Below are 9,156 nucleotides of genomic sequence, written 5' to 3' on the forward strand. Positions count from 1 at the left end.
AACTCACATATAATAGTAAAGATTGAATGGGGAATTCATTCAGGGAAGTAAAATCTCATATAGTTTCTTTAATCTCCCAAACCCAGCCGGCGCCCGAATGCCATTCGTTGGCATACCCCTACCGATCTTCCACCTCAGTCTATCCCCGAAAGATCTGAGCGCGTCACTTCGAGCTTCTCCTCCTCCTGCCTCATTTTCGTTCTCAAAGTTTTTTGAGAGGAGCTCTGTAAACACCGTACGAACCATGCCAAGAACAACCACAAAATCAAGTTCATCGCTAGATTTCGTCGTCCTAGGTGATCATTTCGTCGATTCCCTGCACCAAGAGATTCTCCTCGTCAAGGCCTACCTCCAGGACATGGTTGTGCACCTTGTTGTCATTGTTTATCGTGCCGCCGTTGTTCCGCCGGCCACGGTGACGACGCTGTCGTTTCCGTCGGATACCATGCGACTTAGACCCTGGTTTATCTCTCTCTTTTCTCTAGACTCGTGTTCATATCTTCATGCCTTCCCTTCTCTCGATTTGCAGCCGGAGGGTCTCCCACGACGACGGCCTGACGCGGCTTCCGCTTGTCGATGACACACACGAGAAAATTCTGCTACTTCATGCACTCTGGACGAGATTCCTTTTAAGGGTGGTAGTCTGTCACATCCCAAAAATTTGGAATGTGAAAATAAATAAAATAGGAACATTGTTTGCTTGTCTTAGTTTAAAATTCACAAGGAATTTAAAACTTTTTAAAATTATATAGATTTACTTCTCAAATTGGAGTTTTCAAAAACATTTGTTTTCGTATTATTATCAAACTTAAATTATTTTGTTTTCAAGGTTTTCATATATAGAAGGATTTTCATTTGAGAAAACAAAACACTAGAAAAACCTTACTTTGGAAAATATGCATAAATGACCCATGTGTCTACATGCGATATTTTAAATTTAGTAATTTTGTTTTGAAATAAAATTAGTGCCAAAGTTATATTTGAATGATCTTTGCATTGATATTTTATTCAAAATTTTCTGAAAACGTTTTGAATCGTTTTTGATTAATTATTTTTCCATGTAAATATAAAAGAAAAGGAAAGGAATAAAGTAAGAAAAATAAAAAGTGAACTGACCTAGCCAAGGCTAGCCCACCGTGACCTCCCTACATCTCTATTTTTATTTCAGCACTTTTTCTTGGGCTGCACTACTTCTCAGGCCCATTGGAGGAACCCGACCGAACCAGCCCAACTCATCGATCGTCTTCCTCCACACGTACAACTACAACGAAACGTACACAGCCATGGAGTCAACCTTTCCATTCTCATTCCCTCAAATCTAGTTACGTTTCACGTCGACTTAAACACGAAAATTACTCAGTACTAGTTGAATGCCCGTGCGTTGCTACGGATAAAAAAAAAGTTTAAATAATCATTGGTCAAAGATTTTGCGTTCTCATTTCACTATTTATACATTTTCTCCAATCAAAAATACTAAGAAGACAATGTGTTCTCATTCATCCTATTGGTCTGCTCTTCACATTATTTTCCATCGATGTAGCATCATTGTGTATTGATTCATTTATCTCCTTTAGTATGTATTGCTCTTTTTGTACGTGCATTACTTTTACTACTCCAATAAATATGCACCATGATTCTTCTTGCGTTGAATGTCATGTTTTCCTCTTTCCTCGCCTCTCGCCGCATCATTGTTGGATCTTTGCTTTCTCACTACAACAATATCTACCACCACAAATAGGTATTGTTAACATAGTAAAAAAAATCATAGTTACTTGGCAACTCAAATACTTCTTTGTTCTTGCAGATTTAACCAGAGTGACGATGAGAACAAGAGGATACAACCTCCATGACCATGAATTCGTATTTTTATAATATTTCAAGCAACTGCAGAACGTACAATTACCAAGAAAGCTGTACAAACTTTCATAAAATACATCATCACATCTTTCTGACACAAACAAATCAAATGGAAATCTATGAAATTTCAAATATATGTGTAACTTATCTACTAAGTATCCACTTAGTGGAGCGAAAGCATGACATTTCCTCGACCGACGATTTAGAGAAAATGTAAACAAAAAAGTTCTACAAGAATATGATTAATTAAGAAGATGTGATTTACCCAATGCTAACATCAGAATTAACAATAGTATTTTCAACAATAACAATGTATTTTTCATCAAGCTCGAGAGCAACTTGAGTTAGATGCTTCCATCGCTACGTATCCTACATTTTATTTCCCACAATTTCATATGAATTACATGAAATCTAGAATCTTAACACATCCACTAACGATAATCGTCATACAAAGAAATATAAAAAATACATAGCAACATGAAGGGATTTTTTCAGAGTTAAGAATTAATTATTCCGTGAACCCAGTTTTCACCCAAAGATTATATTGTTCTTGAATACCCCTCCTCCATACCTTTTATACAAGAACTATGTATGTAATTAGGCAACAAATACACAATAAACTAATGTAATGTGCAAAGTTAAGCTGAAGAATTAGAAAGCAGCATTGTGCACAAGAAGGATGGCAATAAAATAAGAATATTCAACATGTATGTGCATGCAAAGTTCTAAAGAGCATCCTAAGGCGATGGGTCTCTCGATCTAATAGAGAGATCAATGTACCGTCATCTCGCTGGTGCCTAGGATGGTATCGATCATAGAGAGTAAATAATATGCATAACACTAAATTCGATTATCATATGAATTAAATAAATTGCAATCATATAATCAGCATAGGAAATGAGAAACCGTTAATTACCTTAGGGGTCCTACATTTACCTTACCCATTGTGGATGGTGTCCACAAGGCGGCGTAGTTTGAGTTCTTGATGACATTGTAAAGTCTGACATGGATCTCCACCTCGATGGTGTACCCACCATTGTAGATCAAGATTATGTTGTTATACGCGCACAACAACATCATTGACATATCTTGGGTTGTCACCTATATACATAGTTGTGCGTGCACGACAACATCATCGACAGATTCTGAGTTGTCACCTCTAGATAGTTTCTAGCACGATCACATTAGAAACACACAATCATTTGCAGCGGGCAACAACATATTGGGTTAACCGATAAATTTCACCTGGAAGCTCTCATCGCCAATGCAGGTGATCACATGCTTATAATTACCCCTGGCGTATTGAAGAAATGTGCCAAGTAAACATTGTTATCACCAGATTTTGGTCAAATCAGGAGGTGGGCCGTAAGAGAGATGGGCTTGGAAGGTTACACGTGGAAGATTTCTGAAGCGGCCTTGCACGGAGAATTTGGGCTAGATTGCCCGTGTATCTTTAATTATAGTAGATTGTATCATAGATTAAAAGTTAGAGTTTGTCTCGTACACGGTGGGGATATTCCCACGTTAGAAAGTCCCCTGGACTATAAATATGTATCTAGGGTTTATGGAATAAACAACAACTCACGTTCAACCAAACAAACCAATCTCGGCGCATCGCCAACTCCTTCGTCTCGAGGGTTTCTATCCGGTAAGCGACATGCTGCCTAGATCGCATCTTGCGATCTAGGCAGCACAAGCTCCACGTTGTTCATGCGTTGCTCGTACTGAAGCCTTTTTGATGGCGAGCAACGTAGTTATCATAGATATGTTAGGGTTAGCATAGTTCTTCGTTTAAACATGCTAGCGTAGTGCAACCCTTGCATATCTAGCCGCCCTCACACCTATCTTAGGTGTGGGGGCGGCACCCCGCTTGATCATTATTTAGTAGATCTGATCCGTTACGATTGCTCCTTGTTCTGCAAGGATTAGTTTAATATCTGCAATAGTTAGGCCTTACAAAGGGGGGGAGGATCCAGCGGCACGTAGGGTGTCGTTCGCAAGTCCTAAACAGGATGTTCCGGGGATCAACTTCGTGTTGGTTTTTAGGCCTTGTTTAGGATCGGCTTACGATCACCGTGCGTGGCCGCGAGGCCCAACCTGGAGTAGGATGATTCGATTATGCGGTGAAAACCCTAAATCGTCGTAGATCTCATTAGCTTTATCTTGATCAAGCAGGACCACCATATATTCGTGCACCCCGTACGAATCATGGGTGGATCGGCTCCTTGAGCCGATTCACAGGATAACCTGAGAGCCGATCGAGGCTCGTATTTAATGTTTACGTGTATGCCATGCAGGAAACTAAGCGAGGCATCTCCACCACCTTCCTGGCCAGGTATAGGTCAGGTGGCACGCCCTTGCAATTCGCATCGGACGTGTGACCAGAAGTGCTTTGCGGGCCGTCGCTCGGAGGGGTCTCAGCCAGCCGCAGCTCTAGGCTCTTCCCGGCTCTACCGTGTTGACCGTCGCTGCCCGCCGGTGGGTTTTGGCAGTCAACACATTCTGGCACGCCCGGTGGGACAATCGTCTACATCAACCACATCGCCATCTACATCTGAGATGGCGGACGGCACGCCAGTCACCTACGAGGAGCTGCCCGACGAGCTCAAGAAGAGGTATGACGAGATCAAAGTCACCCTCGAAGCCGACCTCATCGGCTCTTTTCGCAGAACCCGTTCCCATGGCATCAGATGGAAGGGGTTTCTCACCGGAAGGTGCACTCGATGGGATAGACCTCTCTGCCCCGTCGGAGGAACGCACCAGGTCCCTGCGGCAGGAGATCAACTACTTGGTGGCTCATTCGCTACACCGCCACTCTGAGAACCTGGTCAACACGTTGGAGCGTGTCGCTTTTCGCGTGATCCAGGAGATCATGAGGCACCAGTACTCGCCGTCAGGATCAGCTCTCGGGACGCATCAAGGAGAGTTGCCACTCCAGTCCCGTCCACCGCTGCCATATGCGTTGGCAGCACCAGAAGTGCCGGCTACACCGGCATTCGTCGTCTACAAGATTGGTGGTGACCCTAGTGACTACCAGTTCTTGCCCGAGGCGCCTAAGGAGATCCCTCACGGATACGCGTGCACGTATGTGCGGTTGTGGCAACCGGGCACTCACAAACCAGGCCACAACATCGGGGACTTACGGGAAAACGGGAGGAACGTCAGCCGACAGAGCTTGAGAAGCGGACGTGGCTAGCTAAGTACGCCACCCCGACGAACCTCCGTAGCTCAGCTCCTGCGGTTGGCTCGTAGCTGGAAAAGCAAACATGGCTGGCTAAGTACGCCACCCCGGCGAATCTTCGAGTGCAACTCCTGCAGCCCGGCCAATGACGGATCAGATCAGTACCATACTGAGAGATCAGTTCGGCATGGTGCCGAAGAGAAGGGCAATCGGCTATTCCAAGCCGTACCCCGACGAGTACGAGATGATCCCGCTGCCACCTAAATATCGGCTCCCTGATTTCTCCAAATTCAGTGGATCAGATGGCTCCAGCTCCATCGAGCATGTCGGCCGATATTTGGCACAACTAGGACCGGCTTCAGTGTCGGATCAGCTACGCGTGAGGCTTTTCTCACAGTCCCTCACGGGATCGGCTTTCGGATGGTACACCTCTTTGCCAGCAGACTCCATCCGGACTTGGAAGCAGTTGGAAGAGCAGTTCCACATGCAGTACCATTCAGAGGCTTCCGAGTCTGGCATTGCCGATCTAGCACAACTACGTCAGAAGCGCGGAGAAACTGTGACAGAATACATCCAGCGCTTCAGGAATCTCAGGAACCGATGTTATTCGGTTCGTATAACTGAAAAAGAAGCAGTCGAGTTGGCAGTGGCAGGCCTTGCAACACAGCTCAAGGACATGGCCTCCCAAGCAGATTATCCCTCGTTGGCGCATATGGTTCAGAAACTGTCAGCATATGAACAGCGCCACCCGGACCTGTACCAAGACAAGTTCAAGCGTGCAGTAGTCCTGGTCGATGCAGAGGAAGACGAAGTTCCTGCGGGAGACCAAGAGGTAGCAGTGGCTGAATGGACTCGAGGAGGAACCCCCGTGTCCTGCAAATGGGTAAAGCCACCAGGCCCACCCAGGGGATTTGATTTTGACGTGACCAAGACTGAGCAAATCTTCGACCTCCTGCTCAAGGAGAAACAGTTGACGATTCCTGAAGGTCTCAAATTCCCCACGGCGCAAGAGCTGAACGGAAAGCCATACTGCAAATGGCTCTCCCATGCCACCAACGACTGCAGGGTGTGGCGTCAGCACATCCAAGCGGCGATAGAGAAAGGGCGTCTAATTTTCAACCAGTACGCCATGAAGGTCGACACCCAGCCCTTTCCCGCCGTTAACATGGTAGAGTTCACCTACCCTGAAGGTTGCCAGCCAGGATCCTCGTTCAGCATCAACATGGTAGGACCTGGGAACCACTCTGGCAAAGATGGAGATGAGGGCAGCTGCTCTCATAGCAAGGACACAGAGGAGGTCGCTCCACGCGATCGGCTCCATCATGATGGCAAGCGCTACGTCACAGAGGGAGAGGTGAAGAACATAAGATATCAGCGACCTCTCTCTGATCACCTCCTCAACAAGTATGTAAGGCAGTATGACCAACGCCGACAGTCCAGCTATGATGATGAGAAAGATCGTCTGGCTAGAGAAGCCAGAAGACATCGTCGGCATGATCGCGATGAGGAGGAGCACGAGCGCCGTGCCAAAGGAGAATCAAGGGAGCAAGATGACAACGCCAGACACTGGGACTGCCCCTTCTTTAGACACTGCTGGGATTCAGGAATGAGCCGATTGCCCACAATCGGCAATTGCCCAGAATGCAACCAGAAGAAGAAGGAGGCAGCCAATGTATCTGTGTTCAAGCGCTTAGGGCCTCTCCCGCCACAAAGCAAACGCGCTGAGTCACCTCGTTGGGCAGATCTCGAGGATTCTGAAGACGAGGGACAAGAAGAAGAAGAAGATAGGTGCCACCGGCCAAGGTGGTGCCCTGACGGACTCAGCCGTTCCCAAAAGCACAGGGTTCAGCGGTTACGCGGCCTGGAGGAAGCCGAAAGGTTGTACTTGCATACGCTAAGGAAGGCACGACCTGATCTGGCTGCGAAAGTTCAGCGAACCCTGGATGAAGAGGGTCGCCCACGGAAAATGGAGTGGCGCCCTAAACAAAGAAAAGCCGATGATGAAACATCGGCTGGCACGAACATGGTGCTCGTCCTTCCGACAGAGCTTAGTGCTCCACGACTCTACGATGCACTCAAGGTGGACGACAGCAAGCGCATAAAGTCAGAGGTTGGGTTGGTTTTATCCAGCCTGACCGAGTAGCAAGAGTAAACCAATGAGCAAATCGGGCGAGGCTGATCCTTGTGATCGGCCCCAAGGATTATGAAGGAACATTACAGAACCTTCAGTCAGCGCTCCAATAGATATGGAGGCCGATTCCAGCAATCGGCCAAAATTATCCTCACCACATGTTCTGCTTGTGTTCGTCCTAGTTCCTACCGGAGCCGACGTACGAATTACAGAGCCGATATCTGCCATTCCCTGACAGATTCGGCTCGGGGGGCATATAGTCAGATGAACATGTGCAGATAAACATGTGTAAACATGCGTGCAGTGAAACATTGGGGGCCGATTAAGAAAACATGTGTAAACATGCGTGCAGTGAAACATTGGGGGCCGATTAAGAAAAATCGGCCAAATAAAAAAAAAAATTTGCGCAAGAAGCGAAGCCGATGCGCAGCCATCGACTCTAGTACAGTCACACAAGACCAAGACCTGCTGGCTATATACTCAAAGTTCACGTCGACATCGACGTTCAGTGCAGGAAAGCCGATCAGCGACCTGTGCATCCTCGCCTGTATCCTCGCCTTGATTAAGGCTCGGGGGGCAGCTCGCCCTAAAATATCTGTAGAGAGCCGATTTTGTTGGAATCAGCTGTTTCTGCATTACAACGTGGAAACCAATGGTGACACAGTTGGCTCGCTTCAGGTAGGGCTCGGAGAATGACTCGCCCTAGAGGTTCTTGGCTTTGGGAGCCGATTCTGTTGGAGTCGGCTGGCTCTATGTTGCGGCTGTTCTGAAGAATGATGCCTGGTTACAGAGTCATCAGTTTCAGCATCCAAGCTGATTTAGCAATGGTTCTGGGACTCTCTTGGGAACGTCCGCTCAAAATCAAAGGAAGCCGGTCTGCTGCGATCGGCTGCACCCAGTGCTATCGTCATCGGCAGGGCTAGCTAACTTGGAAGTTAACTTGGAAGGATGACGGAATTAGCCTGACTCGTTGGTCGTTAGGCATTGGTTAGCAACCGTCAAGGTCAGATGAGGAAAATCGGCTGAGTCGGCATAAAGAACATCGGCAAAATCAAAAGAAATTTTCATTGATAATAAGATTTCTTACAAAGAGGAGCCGATTGTTCGGCAAAAGGGGCAGATTGCTACTGCTAAGCCTATGATAGTAGGTCCCTATTCTAAGGGCTGTGGCCGTCTTCGCCGTCGCTGGGGTAGCTGCCCTCATTGCTGCTGTCGACGAATCCCTCGGTGCTGCTACTGTGACCTTCAGCGGAGGCTTCTTCCTCGTCATCATCATCGTCCTCGTCTGACCAAGCCCAGCCCCGGATGCGTTTCGCCGGCGGTTCGTCGGAGGAGGTGTCGTCTTCCTGTTCCTTCTTCATGTCGGAGGAGATGTCGTCGTCCTCGATATCCTCTTCTTCTCTTTTGGTGACGGATGTGAATTTACCCCGGAAGGGAGGGTCGTCGTCGCCGCTCTCCACCTCCAGTGCTCCGTCAACCAGGTACCGGAGGTCATCTTCCCCGTCGGTTAGGGGCATGTCCCCATCTGACCAGACGAGGTCCTCACCCTCCGGCACGAAGTCGAAATTCCACTCCTGCTCGCCCCAATGTTTGGGAGCCCGGCGGTTGTACGCCTCCATCTTGTCGTGCTCTGGGATTAACTCGCTTGAGGAAGAGGATTGGAGAGGGGCGGAAGACAAGGAAGAAGACGACATGGCTGAGGGAGAAGCGGGTTTTTGGTGTGCCGATGGCTGGAACAGAGGAAGGGGATAAAGAGAAGTTAATCAGTCGGCACGGTTAAATAATGAGAAGCCTGGTGGGAATTAATGCCATTACAGTTTCCGAGGAAGTGGTGCCAGAGCTATCGAATTTTGCAGAGAAGCTGAGAAGACGGGGCATAATGATAGCGGATGCTGCAAATGGCTCTGCTCTGCTACGACATGACCCTTCGAAGGAAAAACAGAGTGGTTTTGGAATTATCATTGCCAAAACCAGGGGGGCATGTGTT

The sequence above is a fragment of the Lolium perenne genome, chromosome 5, assembly GCF_019359855.2.
Source record: "Lolium perenne isolate Kyuss_39 chromosome 5, Kyuss_2.0, whole genome shotgun sequence".
Lineage (NCBI taxonomy): Eukaryota > Viridiplantae > Streptophyta > Magnoliopsida > Poales > Poaceae > Lolium > Lolium perenne.